Source organism: Phocoena sinus, chromosome 2 (genome assembly GCF_008692025.1).
Source record: "Phocoena sinus isolate mPhoSin1 chromosome 2, mPhoSin1.pri, whole genome shotgun sequence".
Lineage (NCBI taxonomy): Eukaryota > Metazoa > Chordata > Mammalia > Artiodactyla > Phocoenidae > Phocoena > Phocoena sinus.
The window spans coordinates 4,983,705-5,009,449 of record NC_045764.1 but is presented as its reverse complement, the minus strand read 5'-3'; the positions used below and the strand labels follow the sequence as shown (position 1 = coordinate 5,009,449).

The following is a 25,745-nucleotide window of genomic DNA, read 5'->3' as shown; positions in this document are numbered from 1 at the left end:
TGAATCAGTTATACATATGTTCCCATATCTCTTCCCTCTTGCGTCTCCCTCCCTCCCACCCCTCTAGGTGGTCACAGAACACCGAGCTGATCTCCCTGTGCTATGCGGCTGCTTCCCACTAGCTATCTACCTTACGTTTGGTAGTGTATATATGTCCATGCCTCTCTCTCGCTTTGTCACAGCTTACCCTTCCCCCTCCCCGCGTCCTCAAGTCCATTCTCTGCGTCTGCATCTTAATTCTTTTCCTGCCCCTAGTTTCTTCAGAACCTTTTTTTTTTATATAGATACTATATATATGTGTTAGTGTACAGTATTTGTTTTATCTCTGGGCTTTCTAGTCTGTTCCATTGATCTATATTTCTGTTTTGGTGCCAGTACCATACTGTCTTGCTTACTGTAGCTTTGTAGGATAGTCTGAAACCTGGGAGCCTGATTCCTCCAGCTCCATTTTTCTTTCTCAAGATTGCTTTGGCTGTTTGGGGTCATTGGTGTTTCCATACAAATTGTGTAAATTTTTGCTCTAGTTCTGTGAAAAATGCCATTGGTAGTTTGATAGGGATTGCAGTGAATCTGTAGGTTGCTTTGGGTAGTATAGTCATTTTCACAATATTGATTCTTCCAATCCAAGAACATGGTGTATTTCTCCATCTGTTTGTATCATCTTTAATTTCTTTCATTAGTGTCTCATAGTTTTCTGCATACAGGTCTTTTGTCTCCTTAGGTAGGTTTATTCCTAGGTATTTTATTCTTTTTGTTGCAGTGGTAAATGGGAGTGTTTCCTTAATTTCCCTTTCAGATTTTTCATCATTAGTGTATAGGAATGCAAGAGATTTCTGTGCATTAATTTTGTATCCTGCTACTCTGCCAAATTCATTGATTAGCTCTAGTAGTTTTCTGATAGCATCTTTAGGATTCTCTATGTATACTATCATCTCATCTGCAAACAGTGACAGTTTTACTCCTGTCACTGTTGGTTTCCTTTTGTTTCTTTTTCATCTGTGACTGCTGTGGCTAAAACTTCCAAAACTATGTCGAATAAGAGTGGTGAGAGTGGGCAACCTTGTCTTGTTCCTGATCTTAGAGGAAATGGTTTCAGTTTTCCACCACTGAGAACAATGTTGGCTGTGGGTTTGTCATATATGGACTTTATTACGTTGAGGTAAGTTCCCTCTATGCCTACTTTCTGGAGGGCTTTTATCATAAATGGGTGTTGAATTTTGTCGAAAGCTTCTTCTGCATCTATTGAGATGATCATATGGTTTTTCTCCTTCAATTTGTTAATATGGTGTATCACATTGATTGATTTGCGTATATTGAAGAATCCCTGCATTCCTGGGATAAACCCCACTTGATCATGGTGTATGATCCTTTTAATGTGCTGTTGCATTCTGTTTGCTAGTATCTTGTTGAGGATTTTTGCATCTATGTTCATCAGTGATATTGGCCTGTAGTTTTCTTTCCTTGTGATATCTTTGTCTGGTTTTGGTATTAGGGTGATGGTGGCCTCGTAGAATGAGTTTGGGAGTGTTCCTCCCTCCGCTGTATTTTGGAAGGGTCTGAGAAGGATAGGTTTTAGCTCTTCTCTAAATGTTTGACAGAATTTGCCTGTGAAGCCATCTGGTCCTGGGCTTTTGTTTGTTGGCAGACTGTTAATCACAGTCTCAACTGGTCTGTTTATATTTTCTATTTCTTCCTGGTTCAGTCTCGGAAGGATGTGCTTTTCTAAGAATTTGTCCATTTCTTCCAGGTTGTCCATTTTATTGGCATAGAGTTGCTTCTACAGACAACTGCGTTATCACCGAGATTTAAACCTCTTGATTTTGTTTTGTTTTGTTTTGAAAAGTGCATTTTATTACTCAGCAATTGGTTGTAACAAAGAAAGTCAATTACTATCAATTGTCTCAAAACCAGATTTATAGATTTAAAAAGTTTTTAACACCAGAATTAGCACGAGAACTTTTAAATATTTAATTAGGAAATAAGTTGTGAATATTAATAATACAAATAAAAGTAAATAGCTGACCATCATTAGTACAGAGTACTGTTACAAAAAGTAGTTAAGACTTTTTACCATTTAAAATCAAGAAAAGTCAGGATCGTTTAGTTCTCTGATTCCAGGTAACATCCTGTGCCCATAGTAAAGTGCTTCTTATGCAGTCAGGTTTCTAAAATGTACCAGGCATCCGGCAATGCTGTTATGTCCCATGAGTCAAGGCTTCCTCACCCAGGACCTACTACAGGACTTGGCAACTGTCATCGTTGAGTATCCTGGAAAAGGTCCTTCACTGGAACACTTTATGCATCCTTTTTCAGGAAGCTACTGGAGGATGAGCTCCATCAAAAATTTTCTCTTTAACAGTTAAGGAAACTGAGGCTTTAGCTGCTCTGATGACCATCTGCTGTTTACCTACTCCAGCTGACAGCAGGAAAGAGGTGAGGTGGGGCTCAACCCACAACTGACTCTCCAACCAGGCAGACTGTAATGCCCAGCCTGGATCTACAGGCGACCTCCTCCAACGGGAAAGATGAGAAGCGTGTAAGAGGCAGGGGGTGCCTGTGTTTTGCTCGGCGGCCAGAGCAAGGGCAGCAGCGAGCGGCTGGTCCTGAGAATGCTGGAAGGTGCTGGGCTGCGCGGGTAAGCTCCTCACCTGGCGTTGCGCTGCGCTGGGCTGCGCCAGTAGGACAAAGGTACTACATGATTCTCAACTGACTTACGTGGACTTAAATAAGATGCGTAAACAAATTATTGGAGTTCAGTGGTTGAAGTGGGCTCTAGTCAGACTGTCCTGGATTTGATCCCGGGATTTTCCACTTTACTGTGCAAACTAAGAAGGCAGAAGAGGTGATTCCCCTACCACCTCCTCCACCTATTATGCTCAATTCCAGAGTACTGTTGCAAAAGTAGCAAAGGTACGGTTGTTATTACCTCACCACTGTGTTCTGAGCTTAGAGGAAATGCTGCCAGGACTTTTATGGATTTCAGGGTAATCCACAGCCATGAAGGTCAGTGAAGTTCAGAAAAATCAACTTTTAAAAACTCATTTATGGGACTTCCCTGGTGGCGCAGTGGTCAAAAATCCGCCTGCCAAGGCAGGGGACACGGGTTCGAGCCCTGGTCTGGGAAGATACCACATGCTGTGGAGCAACTAAGCCCATGCACCACAACTACTGAGCCTGCGCTCTAGAGCCCACCTGCCACAACTACTGAAGCCCGCATGCCCAGAGCCCGTGCTCTGCAACAAGAGAAGCCACGCAACGAGAAGCCCGCACACCACAACGAAGAGTAGCCCCCGCTCACCGCAACTAGAGAAAGCCCGCGCACAGCAACAAAGACCCAACATAGCCAAAAATAAAATAAAATTTTTAAAAAGTACTTAATTTTTTTTTAGACAGTACAACCCCACTTTAATGATGTGGAAGTTGAGGCACAGAGGATGCCAGACCTGACCCAGGCAGACAAGGAGGAAGTCGGGAAGCTGGGCTTCAACCCAGAATGTTCGTCTCCGACCTGACAGTCACCTTCTGTTTGACCGCACTGCTTTCTCCAGAGGAAAACAGCTGAAATCGTGGATGTGCACGGGATCTTGAGAGGAAAGATGGCCGAGAACAGAAGTTGGGGAAAGGCTTGCACTTAGGAGAGGAACTCATACAGGAGGAAACGAGGGAGCAGAACTGAGAGCTGACACTGTCAGGGAGTAAGGGGCTCCAAGGGGCCCTCACAGGGCTTAGTTAACAGCACTTCAGAGGGAAGGTTCAACGTCAGGAGAAAGGAGAGAAGCAGATGAAAGCTGAGGTGGCACAGCACACCTGTTAAGATCGGTCAGTGTAAATTAATTCAGCATTTGTAGGACTGTGGGTAAACAGGGACATTTATGTCACTGTTGGCACTGGAATCTGCTCTTCAAATCAGGCCAGTCTCGAATAGTGAGAACCTTTCAGAAAACGCATCATATCCTTTTGCCCTTGGAGGCGGGGAGAATTGGTGCAAAAAGTGAAGCCAGATGGCGGCACTCCACCATCCCCTGGGGTCTTCAGCACTCTTCCCCAGCATCCGTTTTCAGCTCTGACTTCCGAATGACTTGGTTCTGTGGAACACTGACCCGGCAGGAGCTGGTGTCGCTGATGTTCCTGATGGGGTGGCGGAGGATTCAGAAGACTCTTGAGTTGGAAGTTGAAGATGAAGTGCATGAGGTAGAATGCCTCCTTGAAGAAGTGAGTCCACAGGGCCCTCTGACATCTTCCAAAGGAAGGTCTTATCGGAAGGCTGGAAGGATAATCAGGATACCACCTGGGTGCTCTGTCCCTCCCCAGCTGATGGTCTGGCCCACCAGAAATAAGTACAGGTTATTACAAGCTGGTGGTGAATATGAGCGCGTCATCCCTGCGGTTTACCAGTTGAAACGACAGGATGGCTGTGAAAGCACTGGTGTCAGCCTCCAAAGAAAGCACACTATGACCAAGCCAGAGGGACTGGAGTCCAGGAGAGCCTCTCACAAATCATTGGAATGTTAACTGTGAGAGATCAAAAACTAAGTTCCCCTGCAAAGTAAAAGAGATTCGAGGCAGATGTTATAAAGTTTAGGCAATACCCAGCAGCTCTAGAGGAAACAAATTGCTGAGTTCCAGCTTCAAGGAAGAGCTAAATATTGCATCATATGGTATCTCTCTTGATTGAACTATTAAAGCATTATATCAAAAAACAAGAAAATATGACATTGTAAAGCCTTTGGAAATATAAGTTGTAAAACAGCAAATAAACTGAATTGTAAAAGTGAAAAAAATATATTGATTTGTTGTTGTTGTTGTTTTGGATTGTTTCCTTGCGGTACACTCTTCCATTGAGGTTTAAAATTATTTAATTTTCTAAACTGCCAAAGTATGAAACCATTATTTTACTTTCAGATTTATCTTCTCCCTAATCCAGTTTTCGGTTTTCAGTTAGAACTGACATACCGATTTATAGGTGATCCTTAATGCTCTGATAGGAATATTTGAGACATGAATTATATTCTTGGAACTGTCTTGTACTGATGGGATTAGATTCATGTTTTTATGACTGCTGAAAATGAGAATAAGCAAAAATGAAAATTTTCAAAGACTGTTTTTTATAACTGTGCTTAAACTTTAAAATGTGATTTTCTTAAATTCCAAGGCTGGTTTCATTCAACAAATAAACCATGATTTTTAGTCCCCCTTTAAATTCTTTGCCACTCAAAACTCGTCATCGCCAATGATTTGGGCTTTTGGTAGGCAGGCTTTTATGACAGTAATACAAGTTGCTCCATTTTGTTTTGACTTTCATCTAAAAATCATTTTACTAATGTTGGAGTTTATGCTACAGAACTGTCAACTTGTACTTTGTGAACTTCACATACCACTCCCTCATCTAGGAGCACTACCACCGTAATGCTACCATGGTGCCAAGGAACTGTGATTGTAATTCCTGTATCCATGGTTTTAAAATGTGAATTTTACATAACAGATAAAAGATCTGAAAATTTTTTTAAAAAAGGTAGACAGTACCTACTTTTTTTTTTTTTTTAAAGTATAATTTCCACTTTATTGTCTTCCCAGGGACAGTATTTCTTCAGTCTTCAAGGACTTAGCTCCTTACATGGGCTTTGGCGGAGGTCACGGGGCAGCACCCACAGGTCTAAATCAGGGTGGAGGTGTTCGGTCCTTCCGGGCTTCCTGAGAACGACTCGACTACATTGCTGTGAACGGCACAACTCACGCAGTAATGCAGTTTCACATACAGCTTGGGAAGCAGATAGGTGTCAAAAACGCTCGCTTTGGAAATGTCTCTGACCGCCGCGGCCTCTACGATGTTCCGAATGACGGACTTCTTAATGGCCTTATCCCTGGGCACGCATCCGGCACAGCTGGTGCGGTGAATAGGCTGTACGTGGCCGCGGCCCTTTTCGGCACGACCATTATTCCTTCTTTTCTTGGTCATCTTGGAAGCGAGGAGGTGAGAGAGGTTTAAATATTGTTGATATATATATGTGTGTGTGTGTGTGTGTGTGTATATATATATTTATTTTTTGTAGCAGCTTTATTTTCAAGAGTGAAAACCTAGAAATAACCTAAACGTCCATAAAAAGATGAACGTGTAAACTAACAGTGGTACATCCAGATAAGAATGCTACTCATCAAAAAGAAAAGAGATGAGCTATTCGTTTATATCACTGATGAATCTCAAATAATTATGAAACAAAGGAAACCAGAAGAAGAACCCAGTAAACAGTTTATGATTCCAGTCAGATAAATTCAAGAAAATGCAAACGTATCTATTCTAAGGGAAAGGACATCAGTGGTTACCTGGAGAGATGGGAAGGGCAAGAAGAGATAATAATAGGACATGAGGTAAATATGGACATTATCAGAACTCTGATGATGGTTTCGAGGTTCATACCTAGGTGAAAACGTATTAACTTGTAATACTTCAAACATATGCAGTTTAGTACATGTAAATTATACTTTAATATAGCTTTAAAAACTGGCTCAAGATGAAAAAATCTCTATGCCTCACTCTTTCTGGAAAATCGGTTTGGCAACCATATACTGAATCCACCAACTTGCTCCTTCAGCCCTCTGGAGATCAGTCTTCCCTCAGTTGTAGCAAATATGGAGAGCAATGAAGTACTTCCTGGACACCAAGCCAGGCTCAGCCTCTAAGGGAGAGAGCACCTAACCAACCTGACCTAACTCCGGGCCCCAAAAGGCCTCCTGGGGCCTCAAGAGAGCTTGGGACTTCCCTGGTGGTGCACTGGTTAAGAATCCACCTGCCAATGCAGAGGACACGGGTTCGAGCCCTGGTCCAGGAAGATCCCATATGCCTTGGGGCAACTAAGCCCACGTGCCACAACTACTGAGCCTGCGCTCTAGAGCCTGTGAGCTGCAACTACTGAAGCCCGCATGTCTAGAGCCCACGCTTCACAACAAGAAAAGACACTGCAATGAGAAGCCACACATCGCAATGAAGAGTAGCTCCTGCTCGAAGAGTAGCCCCCACTCGCCGCAACTAAAGAAAGCCCACACGCAGCAACGAAGACCCAACACAGCCAATAAATTAATTAATTAATTAAAAAGCTAAATGTAGCACTCATGATCCTTTGTATTTCTGCAGTGTCAGTTGTTACTTCTCCTTTTTCATTTCTAATTCTGTTTTGAGTCTTCTCCCTTTTTTTCTTGGTTAGTCTGGCTAATGGTTTATCAATTTTGTTTATCTTCTCAAAGAACCAGCTTTTAGTTTTACTGGTCTTTGCTATCGTTTCCTTCGGTTCTTTTTCATTTATTTCTGATCTGATTTTTATGATTTCTTTCCTTCTGCTAACTTTGGGGTTTTTTTGTTTTTCTTTCTCTAATTGCTTTAGGTGCAAGGTTAGGTTGTTTATTTGAGATGTTTCCTGTTTCTTGAGGTAGGATTGTATTGCTATAAACTTCACTCTTAGAACTGCTTTTGCTGCATCCCATAGGTTTTGGGTCGTCGTGTTTTCATTGTCATTTGTTGCTAGCTATATTTTGATTTCCTCTTTGATTTCTTCAGTGATCTCTTGGTTATTTACTACTGTATTGTTTAGCCTCCATGTGTTTGTATTTTTAACAGATTATTTCCTGTAATTGATATCTAGTCTCATAGCACTGTGGTTGGAAAAGATTCTTGATACGATTTCAATTTTCTTAAATTTACCAAGGCTTGATTTGTGACCCAAGATGTGATCTATCCTGGAGAATGTTCCATGAGCACTTGAGAAGAAACTGTAATCTGCTGTTTTTGGATGGAATGTCTCATAAATATCAATTAAGTCCATCTTGTTTAATGTATCATTTAAAGCTTGTGTTTCCTTATTTATTTTCACTTTGGATGATCTGTCCATTGGTGAAAGTGAGGTGTTAAAGTCCCCTACTATGATTGTGTTTTCCCCTTTTATGGCTGTTAGCGTTTGCCTTATGTATTGAGGTGCCCCTATGTTGGGTGCATAAATATTTACAATTGTTATACCTTCTTCTTGGATTGATCCCTTGATCATTATGTAGTGTCCTTCTTTGTCTCTTGTAATAGTCTTTATTTTAAAGTCTATTTTGTCTGATAGGAGAATTGCTACTCCAGCTTTCTTTTGATTTCCATTTGCTTGGAATATCTTTTTCCATCCCCTCATTTTCAGTCTGTATTTGTCCCTAGGTCTGAAGTGGGTCTCTTGTAGACAGCATATATACAGGTCTTGTTTTGGGATCCATTCAGCCAGTCTATGTCTTTTGGTTGGAACATTTACTCCATTTACATTTAAGGTAATTATCAATATATATGTTCCTAGTACCATTTTCTTAATTGTTTTAGGTTTGTTATTGCAGATCTTTTCCTTCTCTTGTGTTTGCTGCCTATAGAAGTTCCTTTAGCATTTGTTGTAAAGCTGGTTTGGTGGTGCTGAATTCTCTTAGTTTTGCTTGTCTGTAAAGGTTTTAATTTCTCCGTCGAATCTAAATGAGATCCTTGCTGGGTAGAGTAATCTTGGTTGTAGGTTTTTCGCTTTCATCACTTTTTTTTTTTTTAAACATCTTTATTGGGGTATAATTGCTTTACAATGGTGTGTTAGTTTCTGCTTTACAACAAAGTGAATCAGCTATACATATACATATGTTCCCATATGTCTTCCCTCTTGCGTCTCCCTCCCTCCCACTCTCCCCATCCCACCCTTCCAGGCTGTCACAAAGCACCGAGCTAATATCCCTGTGCCTTGCGGCTGCTTCCCCCCAGCTATCTACCTTACTACGTTTGTTAGTGTGTATATGTCCATGACTCTCTCTCGCCCTGTCAAAACTCACCCTTCCCCCTCCCCATATCCTTAAGTCCGTTCTCCAGTAGGTCTGCGTCTTTATTCCTATCTTACCCCTAGGTTCTTCATGACATTTTTTTCCCTTAAATTCCATATATATGTGTTAGCATACGGTATTTGTCTTTTTCTTTCTGACTTACTTCACTCTGTATGACAGATTCTAGGTCTATCCATCTCATTACAAATAGCTCAATTTCATTTCTTTTTAAGGCTGAGTAATATTCCATTGTGTATATGTGCCACATCTTCTTTATCCATTCATCCGATGATGGGCGCTTAGGTTGTTTCCATGTCCTGGCTATTGTAAATAGAGCTGCAATGAACATTTTGGTACATGACTCTCTTTGAATTTTGGTTTTCTCAGGGTATATGCCAAGTAGTGGGATTGCTGGGTCATATGGTAATTCTATTTGTAGTTTTTTAAGGAACCTCCATACTGTTCTCCACAGTGGCTGAACCAATTCACATTCCCACCAGCAGTGCAAGAGTGTCCCCTTTTCTCCACACCCTCTCCAGCATTTATTGTTTCTTGATTTTTTGATGATGGCCATTCTGACTGGTATGAGATGATATCTCATTGTAGTTTTGATTTGCATTTCTCTAATGATTAATGATGTTGAGCATTCTTTCATGTGTTTGTTGGCATTCTGTATATCTTCTTTGGAGAAATGTCTATTTAGGTCTTCTGCCCATTTTTGGATGGGGTTGTTTGTTTTTTTGTTATTGAGCTGCATGAGCTGCTTGTAAATTTTGGAGATTAATCCTTTGTCAGTTGCTTCATTTGCAAATGTTTTCTCCCATTCTGAGGGTTGTCTTTTGGTCTTGGTTATGGTTTCCTTTGCTGTGCAAAAGCTTTGAAGTTTCATTAGGTCCCATTTGTTTATTTTTGTTTTTATTTCCATTACTCTAGGAGGTGGGTCAGAAAGGATCTTGCTGTGATTTATGTCATAGAGTGTTCTTCCTATGTTTTCTTCTAAGAGTTTGATAGTTTCTGGCCTTACATTTAGGTCTTTAATCCATTTTGAGCTTATTTTTGTGTATGGTGTTAGGGAGTGATCTAATCTCATACTTTTCCATGTACCTGTCCAGTTTTCCCAGCACCATTTATTGAAGAGGCTGTCCTTTCTCCACTGTACATTCCTGCCTCCTTTATCAAAGATAAGGTGTCCATATGTGCGTGGGTTTATCTCTGGGCTTTCTATCCTGTTCCACTGATCTGTCTTTCTGTTTTTGTGCCAGTACCATACTGTCTTGATTACTGTTGCTTTGTAATATAGTCTGAAGTCAGGGAGCCTTATTCCTCCAGCTCCTTTTTTCGTTCTAAAGATTGCTTTGGCTATTCGGGGTCTTTTGTGTTTCCATACAAATTGCGAAATTTTTTGTTCTAGTTCTGTGAAAAATGCCAGTGGTAGTTTGATAGGGATTGCATTGAATCTGTAGATTGCTTTGGGTAGTAGAGTCATTTTCACAATGTTGATTCTTCCCATCCAAGAACATGGTATATCTCTCCATCTATTTGTATCATCTTTAATTTCTTTCATCAGTGTCTTATAATTTTCTGCATACAGGTCTTTCGTATCCTTAGGTAGGTTTATTCCTAGATATTTTATTCTTTTTGTTGCAATGGTAAATGGGAGTGTTTTCTTGATTTCACTTTCAGATTTTTCATCATTAGTATATAGGAATGCCAGAGATTTCTGTGCATTAATTTTGTATCCTGCTACTTTACCAAATTCATTGATTAGCTCTAGTAGTTTTCTGGTAGCATCTTTAGGATTCTCTATGTATAGTATCATGTCATCTGCAAACAATGACAGCTTTACTTCTTCTTTTCCGATTTGGATTCCTTTTATTTCCTTTTCTTCTCTGATTGCTGTGGCTAAAACTTCCAAAACTATGTTGAATAAGAGTGGTGAGAGTGGGCAACCTTGTCTTGTTCCTGATCTTAGTGGAAATGCTTTCAGTTTTTCACCATTGAGGATGATGTTTGCTGTGGGCTTGTCATATATGGCTTTTATTATGTTTAGGAAAGTTCCCTCTATGCCTACTTTCTGGAGGGTTTTTATCATAAATGGGTGTTGAATTTTGTCGAAAGCTTTCTCTGCATCTATTGAGATGATCATATGGTTTTTCTCCTTCAATTTGTTAATATAGTTTATCACATTGATAGATTTGCGTATATTGAAGAATCCTTGCATTCCTGGAATAAACCCCACTTGATCATGGTGTATGATCCTTTTAATGTGCTGTTGGATTCTGTTTGCTAGTATTTTGTTGAGGATTTTTGCATCTATGTTCATCAGTGATATTGGCCTGTAGTTTTCTTTCTTTGTGACATCCTTGTCTGGTTTTGGTATCAAGGTGATGGTGGCTTCGTAGAAGGAATTTGGGATTGTTCCTCCCTCTGCTATATTTTGGAAGAGTTTGAGAAGGATAGGTGTTAGCTCTTCTCTAAACGTTTGATAGAATTCACCTGTGAAGCCATCTGGTCCTGGGCTTTTGTTTGTTGGAAGGTTTTTAATCACAGTTTCAATTTCAGTGCTTGTGATTGGTCTGTTCATATTTTCTATTTCTTCCTGATTCAGTCTTGGCAGGTTGTGCATTTCTAAGAATTTGTCCATTTCTTCCAGATTGTCCATTTTATTGGCATAGAGTTGCTTGTAGTAATCTCTCATGATTTTTTTTATTTCTGCAGTGTCAGTTGTTACTTCTCCTTTTTCATTTCTAATTCTATTGATTTGAGTCTTCTCCCTTTTTTTCTTGATGAGTCTGGCTAGTGGTTTATCTATTTTGTTTATCTTCTCAAAGAACCAGCTTTTAGTTTTATTGATCTTTGCTATTGTTTCCTTCATTTCTTTTTCATTTATTTCTGATCTGATTTTTATGATTTCTTTCCTTCTGCTAGCTTTGGGGTTTTTTTGTTCTTCTTTCTCTAATTGCTTGAGGTGCAAGGTTAGGTTGTTTATTCGAGATGTTTCCTGCTTCTTAAGGTGGGCTTGTATTGCTATAAACTTCCCCCTTAGAACTGCTTTTGCTGCATCCCATAGGTTTTGGGTCGTTGTGTCTCCATTGTCATTTGTTTCTAGGTATTTTTTTATTTCCTCTTTGATTTCTTCAGTGATCACTTCATTATTAAGTAGTGTATTGTTTAGCCTCCATGTGTTTGTATTTTTTACAGATCTTTTCCTGTAATTGATATCTAGTCTCATGGCGTTGTGGTCGGAAAAGATACTTGATACAATTTCAGTTTTCTTAAATTTACCAAGGCTTGATTTGTGACCCAAGATATGATCTATCCTGGAGAATGTTCCATGAGCACTTGAGAAAAATGTGTATTCTGTTGTTTTTGGATGGAGTGTCCTATAAACATCAATTAAGTCCATCTTGTTTAATGTATCATTTAAAGCTTGTGTTTCCTTATTTATTTTCATTTTGGATGATCTGTCCATGGGTGAAAGTGGGGTGTTAAAGTCCCCTACTATGAATGTGTTACTGTTGATCTCCCCTTTTATGGTTGTTAGTATTTGCCTTATGTATTGAGGTGCTCCTATGTTGGGTGCATAAATATTTACAATTGTTATATCTTCTTCTTGGATCGATCCCTTGATCATTATGTAGTGTCCTTCTTTGTCCCTTTTAATAGTCCTTATTTTAAAGTCTATTTTGTCTGATATGAGAATTGCTACTCCAGCTTTCTTTTGGTTTCCATTTGCATGGAATATCTTTTTCCATCCCCTTACTTTCAGTCTGTATGTGTCTCTAGTTCTGAAGTGGGTCTCTTGTAGACAGCATATATAAGGGTCTTGTTTTTGTATCCATTCAGCCAATCTGTGTCTTTTGGTGGGAGCATTTAGTCCAGTTACATTTAAGGTAATTATTGATATGTATGTTCCTATTTCCATTTTATATATTGTTTTGGGTTCGCTACTATAGGTCATTTCCTTCTCTTGTGTTTCGTGTCTAGAGAAGTTCCTTTAGCATTTGTTGTAAAGCTGGTTTGGTGGTGCTGAACTCTCTCAGCTTTTGCTTGTCTGTAAAGGTTTTAATTTCTCCATCAAATGTGAATGAGATCCTTGCTGGGTAGAGTAGTCTTGGTTTCAGGCTATTCTCCTTCATCACTTTCAGTATGTCCTGCCACTCCCTTCTGGCTTGTAGGGTTTCTGCTGAGAGATCAGCTGTTAACCTTATGGGGATTCCCTTGTGTGTTATTTGTTGTTTTTCCCTTGCTGCTTTTAATATGCTTTCTTTGTGTTTAATTTTTGACAGTTTGATTAATATGTGTCTTGGCGTGTTTCTCCTTGTATTTATCCTGTATGGGACCCTCTGTGCTTCCTGGACTTGATTAACTATTTCCTTTCCCATATTAGGGAAGTTTTCAACTATAATCTCTTCAAATATTTTCTCAGTCCCTTTCTTTCTTTCTTCTTCTTCTGGAACCCCTATAATTCGAATGTTGGTGCGTTTCATGTTGTCCCAGAGGTCTCTGAGACTGTCCTCAGTTCTTTTCATTCTTTTTTCTTTATTCTGCTCTGCAGTAGTTATTTCCACTACTTTATCTTCCAGGTCACTTATCCGTTCTTCTGCCTCAGTTATTCTGCTATTGATCCTATCTAGAGTGATTTTAATTTCATTTATTGCATTGTTCATCGTTGCTTGTTTCATCTTTAGTTCTTGTAGGTCCTTGTTAACTGTTTCTTGCATTTTGTCCATTCTACTTCCAAGATTTCGGATCATCCTTACTATCATTATTCTGAATTCTTTTTCAGGTAGATTGCCTATTTCCTCTTCATTTGTTAGGTCTGGTGGGTTTTTATCTTGCTCCTTCATCTGCTGTGTGTTTTTCTGTCTTCTCATTTTGCTTATCTTACTGTGTTTGGGGTCTCCTTTTTGCAGGCTGCAGGTTCGTAGTTCCCGTTGTTTTTGATGTCTGTCTCCAGTGGCTAAGGTTGTTTCAGTGGGTTGTGTAGGCTTCCTGGTGGAGGGGACTAGTGCCTGTGTTGTGCTGGATGAGGCTGGATCTTGTCTCTCTAGTGGGCAGGTTCACGTCTGGTGGTGTGTTTTGGGGTGTCTGTGGCCTTATTATGATTTTAGGCAGCCTCTCTGCTAATGGGTGGGGTTGTGTTCCTGTTTTGCTAGTTGTTTGGCATAGGTTGTCCAGCACTGTGGCTTGCTGGTCGTTGAGTGAAGCTGGGTGCTGGTGTTAAGATGGAGGTCTCTGGGAGATTTCCGCTGTTTAATATTATGTGGAGCTGGGAGGTCTCTTGTTGACCAGTGACCTGAAGTTGGCTCTCCTACCTCAGAGGCAGAGCCCTGACTCCTGGCTGGAGCACCAAGAGCCTTTCATCCACACGGCTCAGAATAAAAGGGAGAAAAAGTAGAGAGAATTAGTAGAAGTATGAGGAAAGAAAGAAGGAAAGGAGGAAAGGAAGGAAGGAAGAAAGAAGCAAAGAAGGAAAGAAAGGAGGGAGGGAGGGAGGGAGGGAGGAAGGAAGGAAGGAAGGAAGGAGGGAAAGAAGGAAAAAAAGACAGAAAGAAAGATGATACAGTAAAAATAAAATAAAGTATAATATAGTTATTGAATTAAAAAATATTTAGAAAAAAAAAAAGGGACGGATAGAACCTTAGGACAAATGTTGGAAGCAAAGCTATACAGAGAAAATCTTACACAGAAGCATACACATACACCTTCACAAAAAGAGGTAAAGGGGGAAAAATCATAAATCCTGCTCCCTGAGACCACCTCCTCAATTTGGGGTGATTCGTTGTCTAAAGGAGGGAGGGAAGGAAGGAAAGAAAGAACGAAGGTAAAGTATAATAAAGTTATTACAATTAAACTTAATTATTAAGAAAAAGAATTTTTAAAAAAAAGTCATGGACGGATAGAGCCCTAGGACAAATGGTGGAAGCTAGAGTATACAGACTAGATGTCACACAGGAGCATACACGTACACCTTCACAAAAAGAGGAAAAGGGAAAAAAATCATAGATTTCGCTCCTAAATTCCACCTCTTCAATTTGGGATCATTCCTTGTCTATTCAGGTATTCCACAGATGCAGGGTATATCAAGTTGATTGTGGAGCTTTAATCCGCTGCTTCTGTGGCTGCTGGGAGAGATTTCCCTTTCTCTTCTTTGTTTTCACAGCTCACAGGAGCTCAGCTTTGGATTTGGCCCTGCCTCTGCGTGTAGGTCGCTGGAGGGCGTCTGTTTTTTCGCTCAGACAGGACGGGGTTAAAGGAGCCGCCGATTCGGGGCCTCCGGCTCACTCAGGCCGGGGGTTGGGGGATGGGGGAAGGAGGGGCACTGCGTGCGGGGCCGGCCTGCGGCGGCAGAGGCAGCGTGACGTTGCGGCAGAGGCCGGCGTGACGTTGCACCAGCCTGAGGCCCGCCGTGCGCTGTCCCGGGGAAGTTGTCCCTGGATCCCGGGAACCTGGCAGTGGCGGGCTGCACAGGCTCCGCGGAAGAGGGGTGTGGAGAGTGACCTGTGCTCGCACACAGGCCCCTTGGTGGCGGCAGCAGCAGCCTTAGCGTCTCCCGCCCGTCTCTGGGGTCCGCGGTTTTAGCCGCGGCTCGCGCCCGTCTCGGGGGCTCGCGCCCTCAGCCGCGGCTCACGCCCGTCTCTGGGGTTTGCGCTTTCAGCCGCGGCTCGCGCCCGTCTCGGGGGCTCGCGCCCTCAGCCGCGGCTCGCGCCCGTCTCTGGGGTTCGCGCTTTTAGCCGCGGCTCGCGCCCGTCTCTGGAGTTCCTTTAAGCAGCGCTCTTAGACCCCTCTCCTCGCGCACCAGGAGACAAAGAGGGAAGAAAAAGTCTCTTGCCTCTTCGGCCGGTGCAGGCTTTTCCCCGAACTCCCTCCCGGCTAGTCGTGGTGCACTAACCCCTTCAGGCTATGTTCAAGCCGCCAACCCCAGTCCTCTCCCTGAGCTCCGTCCAAAACCAAAACCCGAGCCTCAGCTCGCAGCCCCGCCCGCCCCGGTGGGTGAGCAGCAAGCCTCTCGGGCTGGTGAGTGCCGGTCGGCACCGATCGTCTGTTCAGGAATCTCCCCGCTTTGCCCTCCGCACCCGTCGCTGTGCACCACTCCGCGGTCCCGAAACTCCCCCCTCTGCCTCCCGCAGTCTCCGCCCGCGGAGGGGCTTCCTAGTGTGTGGAAACTTTTCCTCCTTCACAGCTCCCTCCCACTGGTGCAGGTGCCGTCCTTATTCTTTTGTCTCTGTTTTTTCTTTTGCCCTACCCAGTTACGTGGGGAGTTTCTTGCCTTTTGGGAGGTCTGAGGTCTTCTGCCAGCCTTCAGTAGGAGTTCTGTAGGAGTTGTTCCACGTGTGGATGTATTTCTGGTGTATCCGTGGGGAGGAAGGCGATCTCCGCGTCTTACTCTTCCGCCATCTTCAAGGTCCCCCCAAGATCTCTTTTAGTGAACCAGGAAAAAAGGATAAAAACTGGATAAATGGCCATTCATGGGGAATCAGGTTTTATAAAGAAGGATATAATGATGGATTACTAATGACCATCAAACTAAAAATTGAAACCCCTACTCCAGTTCCTATAAGCCCCAACCCTGAGATAGGGCACTCTTCGCTCTGCTTTCATCACTTTAAATATGTCCTGCCACCCCCTTCTGGCTTGCAGAGTTTCTGCTGAAAGATCAACTGTTAACCTTATGGGGATTCCCTTGTATGTTGTTGTTTTTCCCTTGCTGCTTTTAATATTTTTTCTTTGTATTTAATTTTTGATAGCTTGATTAATATGTGTCTTGGCATGTTTCTCCTTGGATTTACCCTGTATGGGGCTCTCTGCGCTTCCTGGACCTGACTGACTACTTCCTTTCCCATATCAGGGAATTTTTCAACTATAATCTCTTCAAATATTTTCTCAGTCCCTTTCTTTTTCTATTCTTCTTCTGGGACCCCTACAATTCGAATGGTGGTGCGTTTAATGTTGTCCCAGAGGTCTCTGAGACTGTCCTCAATTCTTTTCATTCATTTTTCTTTATTCTGATCTGTGGTAGTTATTTCCACTATTTTATCCTCCAGGTCACTTATCCGTTCTTCTGCCTCAGGTAGTCTGCTATTGATTCCTTCTAGAGTATTTTTAATTTCATTCATTGTGTGGTTCATCATTGTTTGTTTGCTCTTTAGTTCTTCTAGGTTCTTGTTAAACTTTTCTTGTATTTTCTCCATTCTATTTCCAAGATTTTGCATCATCTTTACTATCATGACTCTGAATTCTTTTTCAGGTAGACTGCCTATTTCCTCTTCATTTGTTTGGTCTGATGGGTTTTTACCTTGCTCCTTCATCCGCTGTGTGTTTCTCTGTCTTCTCATTTTGCTTAACTTACTGTGTTTGGATCTCCTTTTCGCAGGCTGCAGGTTCATAGTCCCTGTTGTTTTTGGTGTCTGCTTCCAGTAGGTAAGATTGGTTCACTTTGTGTAGGCTTCCTGGTGGAGAGGACTGGTGCCTGTGTTCTGGTGGATGAGGCTGGATCTTGTCTTTCTGGTGGGCAGGACCGTGTCTGGTGGTGTGTTTTGGCATGCCTGTGAACTTATTATGATTTTAGGCAGCCTCTCTGCCAATGGGTGGGGTTGTATTCCTGTCTTGCTAGTTGTTTGGCATGGGGTGTCCAGCACTGTAGCTTGCTGGCCATTGAATGGAGCTGGGTCTTAGTGGTGAGACGGAGATCTCTAGGAGAGCTCTTGCCAATTGATATTACATGGGGCTGGGAGGTCTCTTGTGGTCCAATGTCCTGAACTTGGCTCTCCCACCTCCGAGGTTCAGGCCTGACACCCGGCCAGAGCACCAAGACCTTCTCAGCCACACAGTCAGGTACGTGGGGAGTTTCTTGCCTTTTGGGAAGTCTGAGGTCTTCTGCCAGTGTTCAGTAGATATTCTGTAGGAGCTGTTCCACATGTAGATGTATTTCTGATGTATTTGTGGGGAGGAAGGTGATGATCTCCTTGTCTTACTCCTCTGCCATCTCAAAGGTCCCCCTCAAACTCTTTTTCAAAGTTGTAGCACTTGCACTTCCACTGTTCACTGGCTAGTGCCAGCAGTCTCCAAGTCACATCTCCCACCTGCGTCTGTCGCCTCCAGCATAACTGTGATGGTGCTCGCTGATTCCACCCCCACCATTGCCCCAGTGAGCCCATGGGGGGCCCCCAGGTGAGCTGGGATGCAGAGCTATCCCTCTGTGGCCTGCTGAGGCTCATTCCCTGATGGGAAATGGTTAATTAGAACACTCAGAACACCAAGTACATCTGCAGCTGTTCCTGCCCCTGATTTTGCCATAAAGATCCTGACCTTCAGGGGCACGGAGGGACTCGCCCTTGGCATCCAGGAGCTAAAACTCAAATGTTAACCAGCTTTATCTTCCCACCTCCTAAAGACCCAAAAAACAAAAAACAAAAACCTAATGCATTCTTAAAGGTCATCGACAGAGACTATGAATCCTTCTTAATGCTCTAGCATTTCAACATGTCACAGCCTTATTAAACCCTAAAAAGGAAAATTCACAAATTAATTCTGCACTAAAGAGAAGCCCCAGGGTGAAAACTCAAATCCCGACAATTGAGAGTAAGACTCCTTAGGCAAAAAAGTTTATAAATATCATCGGTGGGTAGAGGGGTGGTAGGATACCCTCCGTGAGGTAGATCCCCAGAGTTACTGATCTCACTAATATAGTTTATTCTGTCCCCATTTCTCCAGCATCACAGTCGCAATTTGCATCTATCTATGAGGTGCCCCGATATACCCTCTCTCAATTACCTGTGGGCTACATCAATATCCCCACCATGGGGGACTTTCCTGGTGGTCCAGAGGTTAAGACTCCACGATTCCACTGCAAGGGGCACAGGTTCAATCCCTAGTCAGAGAAGTAAGATCCCACATGCTGCAGGGTGTAGCCAAAAAAAAAAAAAAAAAATATATATATATATATATATATGTCCCCACCATGTATGCAGACAGAACCTTCATGGGTTTGTTCTGTTCTCAAACACCAGCTATGGCCTTTGACTGCCAATATTCTACCAAGGCCAGAAACTCATGAAGTTACTGCACAAGACATTCAAACTGTGGTCCAGATTTTGACTAACCACAGTTGGGTCACCGCACCCCAAAAGATCCAAGACTCTACCACCTCAGTTTAATTTGGGGGCATCATTTGGTCCCCAGAAGGCTGCTCCAAACCATTTCCAGTCAATAACCCTACTTCCCGGCCTCTCAAGCCCAACATCTACTTGCCTATTTAGATTCTGGAAGCAACAGACATCCCATCTACTCATTTCATTAAGATCTATTTAGGCAATCACAAGAAAATCAGGTCAATCTGAATGGAGGTCACCCCAATGACAGGCCCTGGAGGCCACCCCAAAAGCCACCCAGCTAACAATGCCACCAGTGGCATCTGGTGGCTTCTTTACTGTGGAAACTCTACACACTCATTCTCATGCTTTCTGGAGTCTCCTTGCCCGAGAAAGATGGCCCCTCACCTGGCCCCACAGGCCACTTGCAAGGTTCCCTGAGTCCAGGAGAAAGGGAATCCATTTATTTTATGGACAAGAGCACCACCATCCCATGTGAATCCACCGGAGAGCTACTTCTTTCCATCCCACTGCCAAGACGTGGTAGATGAAGGATGGGCCACAAGGTCAGTCACGTGGGCACTGGAGGAGTCCCTCAATATATGTATGTTTATTGTCCATATTTTTACAGACTCCTTGGTGGTAGCTAATGGGTCCACTGTTTGGTCTAACCAACAAGCACAAACTACAGGACTAGATTTCATATTCAGGATTGTTCCCTATGGGGCCTTCCACACCAGGAATATACTGTTGCTTTAATATACTACATTAAAGTCTCCCATGACTCAGCTCATTCTAAAGGTCCCATGGAAAAGGCTCACTTTAATGCCATAGCTACCAACTTGCTCACATTTATTAAGTAAACTCATATAGCACTCCCATTTCCTTGGCTCTAAGGGCCCAGTCATTGTGGACCTTGGATTCTTAAACATGGTATCAAACACCATGGTATCCCAATGCCACTGGCTGTAACCAAAACTTTAGCCTCCCAATGCGATTTCTGTGGCCTGTTCTGTCCTGGCATCGTGGCCAGTGAGGATTATACCAAAGGAGCAAATGTCCCTTCATTCATTATCAAATTGATTGTATTGAGCTGTTGCCCCAGTTTGTGGGCATAAGTCAGTATGGCCTCACAGTGATTAATACTTATGTGGGCCTACTTTGGGTTTATCCTTCCCAGTACGCTACCGCTGACACCACTACTGTAGGTCTCACCAAAACTCTGTTAGTTCCCTTTGGGTCCCCAGATATTATCTACTCTGATCGGGGTACACGCTACTCAATCAGTGTAGTCATGAGTCTTAAAACAGGCATCACTGGGAATTCCGTTCTTCCTATTGTCTACAGGCAGCAGTCCTAATAAAGAGCCCTAATCAAGAGACATATGACTTATTCAAAGACACCCTCATGATATTACAAAATGGACAGTGGTCTCCCAAATAAACCTCTTTTGCCCTCTGCCATAGTTACCTGGAACTCTTGACTTTTAAGTCTTATGACATCCTACCAAAATATAACAAGGGTCCCTCTTCTCCTCATTCTAGCCATAAAAGAGAACGCTACTCACCTACAGATCTATTAAACCCAAGGAGAATTCCCTTTCCCACTTAATAACACCTGCCCATTCTGCCATCCTTTCTCAAACTTGGAGCCTAGATGAAGGCAGATTAAAAAATGGGACCTGCTGAAAATGAGGGACCTTCCCCCCTAAACAGACTATTCTATATGCCTTAAGAAAGCTGTCTGCCAAAGACTGCTGCCTCCCCTGTCCCCGATATGACCTTTTTAAAGGTTAGCTAACTACAGGTCCCCCTTTGTAGGAAACAGATGTCTTGGTGCCTTCCTTTAAACTATAACAGTGGGTCTCATCATACTCTGTGGTATAACAGACACACGTTTATGTATTTTCAACTGTAAAACACAGGCTCAACATTCCCTGTCACTGTGTGCATCTTTCTATGAGGAAAGGAAGATCTTAACTTTGTTCCCAGCACCAACATTCTTCAATAGCAGGTCAGATCTGGCTCCACTGATTATGGCAATTTGAATGAGGGATTGCTACAGGACTCAGGATGGCAAAGTTCACGGCTTTCATAATAAGAAAAAATGAGAAATTACAATTCCTGGAGCCAAAGGGATACTGATTTTTAGTCACTCTTGTAATAATTCCTCAAATGTAAATTGCTTCAAGGTCTTAGGATTATCTGTGGACTCATAAGGCGTCTACAAAACTCCTGTGTACTCATTATTCTCTCCCTCTCTTTCTCTCTGTTCCTGAACTTCTCCCGGAGAGCCATCCTTCCCTCCCCCACCTCGGGACATCCCACTTTGTGTAATAAACCTTTCTTGGGTCATAACAAGGACCACTGTCATGAGCTTCAGGAGGGAGCTGCCCCACTCATGGTGGAACTACTAGAAGAGCCATCACAAAAGGTGTGAAGTGGAGACCTCACTGTGGTTTTGATCTGTATTTCCCTAATGACTAATGAGGTTAACCATTTTTTTAATATGTTTATTGGCCATTTCTATCATCTGTATATCTTCTTTGGTGAAATGTCTATTCAAATCTTCTGCCCACTTTTAAATTGAGTTGTCTTCTTGTGAGAGCTCTTGATATAGTCTGCATACAAATCTTTTATTGGATATACAATTTACAAATATTTTCTCCCAATCTGTGGGTTATCTTTTTAATATTCTTAGCGGTGTATGTGGAAGCACAAAAGCTTTTAATTTGATAAAATATAATTGATCAATTTTTTCCTCTATTGATTACCCTTCTGGTATTGTATCTAAGAACTCTACCTAATCCGAGGCCACGAAAATTTTCTGTTTTCTTCTAGAAGCTTTATGGTTTTAGCTCTTAAGGCTATGACCCATGCCGAGTTAATTTTATGTGTACGGTGTCAGGTAAGAGTCTAAACTCATTTTTTCGCATGTAGAGATCCAGGGGCCTGTAGACACTATCCTCACTCCACCATCTGGAAGTCCCACCTCTAAGCTTGTTAATTAATTTCAATGTTTCATTTTAAACAATCTGTTACACTGAATAAAATTCATAGATTTCTAAATTACATTTACAAAATTAATTGCATTTATAAAAAAAACCCTGAAAGTTCCACATTTGAAACTACCCCAAACACCAGCCCTCTACTGATTTTTATCGTTTTTATAGTAAAGATGACATAAAACAATCTTTTAAACGTGATACATGTCTTATTGTCACCACTCTTGAGAAAAATGGAGGAAATTCTATAGTGTTCAAAATTCTGTAAAATCTACATTTTTTTCAGATTGCTAGAGCTTTACTAAGAAACCAGCCTATGGTTCACATACATGAGTAGTTAATACACTATACAATCCATTTTTAGGTGGCGACCTTCTAGCTTAGAATATGCATCTTGGTTTAAAAGGATCTTCCATCAGCAGTCCAGCATAATTATGAGGAACACTAAATCTTTGCTTTGGCCATGCATTTTTTTAAATCATTATTTACCTAAAGTTACATTTCTGTGAAAAGTTTCCAATGCTCTGTGAATTTTCAAAGAGTTCTCAAAACCCCACAGAAGCAGCAGTTCTATGATGGACTTCAGAGATAAATGATCACTAATCTCTAAATTTTTTATTAGAAAAAAATTCTCCTAAGAGTACAAGTATCATAAAAGTTCCCGTCTACTTATTCAAATTCTTTGTTAATGTATCAATATGTTCTCCCTTTAAGAAATGATTGCAGATATGAGTTTTCAACCCTCCAGTTTTAATCCATCCTCCAATTACAAAATTTTATTTGATATAATCACACACAACCACACAATTATAAATCAGGTTTTGCTAACATTGGTATTTTACCAAGGGAAGCTCGTTAAATGGCTCTCTTGCAATGCGACATGGTAACGTGTACCTTCGAAATCCTAGTACCACTACTGACACAAGGCAAGAGGACTCAAATCCTAACACACTGGGGGTTCCAGATAACTGTGGTGAAAGAAACAGACAAGACACAGACCTCACAGAACTTCAATCTATCTCATGAATAAAATTCCCCAGACATGGAAAACATGAGTATTTTGCAACCCCAAAATAAACAGGGAGTATTGGATAAACTCCCAAAACAGAAACACAAAGATGTGCCCACAAACTTAATGTGCAAATAGTAAAGCTATGGTGACAAATATAAACATGTAAAATACGATGTTCCCCTGAAATAACAAAGCAGCACATATGCTATAAAAAAATACACGCCAGACACAAAATTTTGGATCACACATTATATCCCACAGAGTAAGGGAATAATGAGGTATAATCTCAAAAAGAATATATGGAATATTGAGTATATCCTCCCAAGACAGCACGTGAGGGTACCACTTGAATCCAACTACGAGTCCAGGAACCAGTGAGAGATTTTAATCAATTTCAAAATTAATGGTCTTTAAAACCTACAACCTTAGTTTTTTGGAATACCACAGTTTAAAAATTATGTGTTAGAGAATTCTAGTGCTTTTAGAACTAAGAACTGTAACTAACAAGATAATGGAAATTATTCTTCAATAATTTCAGAAGCTCAGGTTATGCCCTATAAAATTATCTTTAGAAATAATATGCCCATGGATATGACTGTTCCCAAGAAATTACTGACTGATTATCTACAGCGTGTATTCTTAGTACTTCGTGGAACAAAATAAAGTTTTTTAAATCTGAAAGTACAGACAAGATAGATTTAACTGCCCTGGATAAGCTAACTCTCTTACTGAGTACAGATAAGTATACTAAAGCCATAATCATCTTCTTAATGGCAAAAGGAGACACGAAACAAGATACCAGGATGCAAGAACACTTCCCTAAAGTTTACTCAAAGCATCGATTGCTCTTTAAAGAGCCTCTTTTTTGGCACCCAAATGAGAGGTCGCAGAACCATTGCACCCTGAAACCACAGAGCAGCTTCTGCTAGTGACTCTAAAAAGAGTTAACTTCTCCTGGCAGATGAGGAGATATATTTATTTCCTTTTCTTCTCGTCACATCCCTTCTGCTGTGTCCTAGCCTCACCTCTCAATATTTCCTCGGTTAGCACCTAATCCTTCAAAATGTTTGTGCTTCTCTACAACTCCTGAAAAAAAAAAAACAAAAAACTTTATTCCTTCCCCAGGCAGTCAGGCTTTTTTTCTGTTGTTTCATCCTAATGCCTGCTGGTTCAAGGAATATGTCTATGAAGGGCACAGTGAATTAATACACAAGTCCAGACAGCGCTAACGCCACCTTGATTTACATTGCAATGGAACCACCGGGTGCAAACAGTAGTGTCTGCTGACTGCCTAATGTCAGCTCTGAAGTCTTGAAAGAAACACCCCGGCGCTTGGTGAAGAGAGGCCCTGTCAAGCAGGCAATGGAGTGATATGAAACAGAAAATTAAATTCCATCTCCAACCACCTCTGAAGTGAGAGTTGGGCCAATCACATGCCATTTCTTCCTAACTCCTGATCCCCTGTCCACTTACCCTACAAAGCAAAGGAAAGAGCAGAACATTTCTTCATGTCTTGCAGGTTCATCCTGGCTTTGCTGTCCACATGTCAATGTGCCCACAGAAGCCTGGCAGGGACTAAAGGCTGTGTTCTGAAGCCCTCTCTCTGGGTTGCCTCCCCCTGGACAATTGCGTCCTGCAGCTTACACCAGACCAGAGCAGCCAAAGACATGACACAGGCACCAGGGAACGAAGGGACTGAAAAAATGTCCATCTGGGAAGCACCGTACATCCATTTTCAAACAGGGAACACCAGAAGTGCCGAAACGGAGGAGAACCCCCTGTATACCTTTAAAAGAAGAGCTGCAATTAACACATAGGATTGGGAAGTAGGGAAGGAGGCGGAATGCAAGATGTAAAGCCTCATTTCAAATGAACCCAGCAAGCAGACTCCAAGCAACTTTAAAACATACTGAATTTTCAAAATCAGGACACACAGAGTACCATTACTTCTAAAAGCGAAGAAGCAAAGATACCAATTCTCAAAAGTAAAATTTAATAGCCTTCATCTACTTGGAGGGCGGGGTGCAGAGGAAAGGGGTAAAAGGGTGAAAATCAGCTGTTCCAGAGTTATGTGTAGCTCTACAGCCTTTTTTTACAACGTCTAGCTCACACTCATCTTGAATTTTCTGAAGCTCGCAGTTATGAGCCCAGTGTGACACTAGCGCGTCAACAAGGCCTGATTCTCCCTCTTCCAGACTATTTACACTCTTACGGAAGTACACAAGTCTACACAGAATGACAGCCACACATTTTGACGGCAACAGGTAGCTGCTTTAGAAATGTGTCAGGTTGGGAGAGGAAAAGTTATTAGTAATAGGGCATCACATGGAGAAATTACCAGCAGCTGATGTAAATTTTCACCCCTGAAACAGAGCAGGTCTAGGGAGAAAAAAAATTAGAGCCGTTTTGATCTTCCTCCCACTGCCTATCTTTATTTACCTGAGCATGGAGAGCCTGCCCCAACCACAAAATCAGGTGGCTGCTCCCACACAGGAAGGACCTGCTTCCTGAGGCAGCAGAAGCTGTTTTGGGTGCTGCTGTACCACTGCTTATGCACTGCTGTCTTTCTACAGCCTCTTGAGATATACCACCATCATATCATAGCATACGTACTATACCACATATTATATCATTACCATAACATACCATATCATTACCATATTATACCATACCCTATCATACCATACCATATCACATCATTCCACACTATATCATATCATACTATACCGTATCATTACCATATCATTTCCATATCATATCATATTGTATCATTTATAAAGCAGCACTGAGGGAATGGAAGGGGATAGAAAGGGAATCAGGC

The 25,745-nt window shown here is 41.8% G+C and overlaps 1 protein-coding gene and 1 pseudogene across 2 annotated transcripts in view; both read right to left on the bottom strand.

Moving 5' to 3' along the window:
- The window catches only part of ST8SIA6 (ST8 alpha-N-acetyl-neuraminide alpha-2,8-sialyltransferase 6), a 155,405-nt gene that overhangs the window by 120,010 nt on the left and 9,650 nt on the right, over positions 1 to 25,745 (bottom strand). The gene's annotated exons all lie outside the window — the stretch shown is intronic.
- Positions 5,611 to 5,956, bottom strand: LOC116749738 (annotated as a pseudogene).